Genomic DNA, 2,445 nt, shown 5'->3' with positions numbered 1-2,445 from the left:
GAGTATGATACTGTTGAGGTTAAAAGACAGACAGTGCTGGCAATTTGCAAGGGAAACAGAAAGCATCAGAAATTCATGCAGATTCTGCCGATATTTTGGGTGGGACTGCTACAGGCTACTCTGAAAGTGCTGGTCACATGTAGGATGGAAAACATAAGCTGATCGTAAGGGAATTAGAATCTGCTGAACTGAGAGATCGTGATGCTGTCCTTGAAATATGTAGTGCGGATTCAAAATTTGAAAATTTGAAATTCCGATTTTCTATATTTTTCCTCTGCTGCTTGTTTCTCTGCGCTGTTGGTCACTTAACCTTCTCTCTGATTATGCTCTATTGTTTCACTGTTTGAATTACTCACACCCTTGTTCCTTACAAAACATTACCCTAGCTTCTTGCTTTGGATCATTCCTTTCTCATAACCTGTTTATAAATACCCTTTAATGCTGTTTGGTTTAGTGCTGCTGGCTGGACAGCTGGCCTATGATGTAGGGTGACACCACCAGGATACGTTCAATTCCTACACCAGGTTACCTTGAGGGATTCTCCTTCTCAACCTTCTCCCCTCACCTGAGATGTGGTGGCCCTCCAGGTAAAGTAACACCAGTTGTCTCTCTCTGATGGGACAGTAGGCCGATGGGTACTTTACCTTTCAGCTTGGCTACACTGCCTTCTCTGTTTTAGTCTTTCATGAGCTTTCTTCAAAAATATATATTAGGTTTTCTCTGGATTGTCTTTTTTTTCTGTATTGATTATCCTGCATAATCATTGATTATGAATTGCCACTTATCTCTGGGATTACCTCCTAATTTGGCTGTTACCCTATTGTGCAGCATCACCGACTGCCTCCTCGCCTGTTCTTCTCTATGTATTTTCCCTTTTCTCCTTATTGAACACTCTTCTCTCCCAATTGCTGGAATAATGATTGTTTTGGTTATCTGCCAATTGCGCTACTTTGTTGCCCTGCCAAAATCTTGTTTACCTTTTTTCCTATTACTTAAATTTGTTTTTCTATATTGCGCCTTCTTCTCGATCTCTCTGAATTAGCTCCTTTTCTACAGAATACATCTCCATTTCCTGTATACCCCTCAAAATTGCTTCTAACACTGTTACTATAGTTATTGCCCCACTTTCTAATTTACACTGTTTTTCATATTATTTCACCTCCTGGATTGCCTTTAATTCATGCTTTACCATTCTCTCCCATGTCCTTCTTATTTGCTTGTCCTGAGTCGCACCATTTTGCTGCAATGTTCCTAGCCTCTGGATTTTTCCTTTCTGGTATCTGAATGAACCCTCTTTTGTTTTATGTTGCTTTTCTTTATAGTTCCCTTCTCTGGTTTGCTACTTCTTTTTAGTCTGCCCCATCTGCTCAGTAATGCTTTCCTTCCAGATTGACCCTGTGACTTAATCACTGAGGCAGTGCTCCTAATCCCCAATGGCTGTTCTTCTCTGAATTGCAGTCCCACTTTCTCTGGGTGATGTTATTTGTTTTCTTTGATGTCTCCCTTTCCTGGATTGCCCTGTATGATACATTAATTTTCTGATTTATAATTGCCCCGTGTGGATTACCTGGGGTGGTTTAGCCCCAGTTCATTGTTTGTTCCAGTTCCTGGATTACTCACAAAATCTGGTTTACTCCCAGTTCCTGATTCACACTGCTTCCTGATTTACCCCCAGTTCCTGATTTACCCCGGTTTTTGGGTTGTCCTCAGTTCCTAGTTTGTCCCCATTCCTGGTTTGCATGCATTTCTTGTTTACTCAGGTTCCTGGTTTACCCTGGTTTCTGGATTACCCCCCATTCTTGATTTACCTCCAGTTCCTGATTTATCTCCAGTTTCAGATTTATCTCCAGTTTCTGGATTACCCCCGGTTTTTGGTTTGCCTCCAGTTCCTGGTTTACCCCCAGTTCCTGGTTTTCCCTCAGTTCCTGGTTTATCCCTCAGTTCCTGGTTTGCCCCCAGTTCCTGGTTTACCCCCTAGTTCCTGGTTTACCCCCAGTTCCTGGTTTTCCCTCAGTTCCTGGTTTATCCCTCAGTTCCTGGTTTGCCCCCAGTTCCTGGTTTATCCCCCAGTTCCTGGTTTATCCACCCCTCAGTTCCTGGTTTATCCCCACTTCCCGGTTTACCCCCAGTTCCTGGTTTGCCCCCAGTTCCTGGTTTACCCCCTAGTTCCTGGTTTAGCCCCAGCTCCTGGTTTACCCCCAGTTCCTGGTTTACCCCCTAGATCCTGGTTTGCCCCCAATTCCTGGTTTGCCCCCAGCTCCTGGTTTATCCCCCAGCTCCTGGTTTATCTACCCCACAGTTCCTGGTTTATCCAGCCCCCAGTTCCTGGTTTACCCCCCAGTTCCTGGATTACCCCTGGTTCCTGGTTTACCCCCTAGTTCCTGGTTTATCCACCCCCCAGTTCCTGGTTTACCCCCAGTTCCTGGTTTATCCACCCCCCCCCCC

Source organism: Rhincodon typus, chromosome 4, assembly GCF_021869965.1.
Source record: "Rhincodon typus isolate 14 chromosome 4, sRhiTyp1.1, whole genome shotgun sequence".
Lineage (NCBI taxonomy): Eukaryota > Metazoa > Chordata > Chondrichthyes > Orectolobiformes > Rhincodontidae > Rhincodon > Rhincodon typus.
This window is presented reverse-complemented; position numbering follows the sequence as displayed.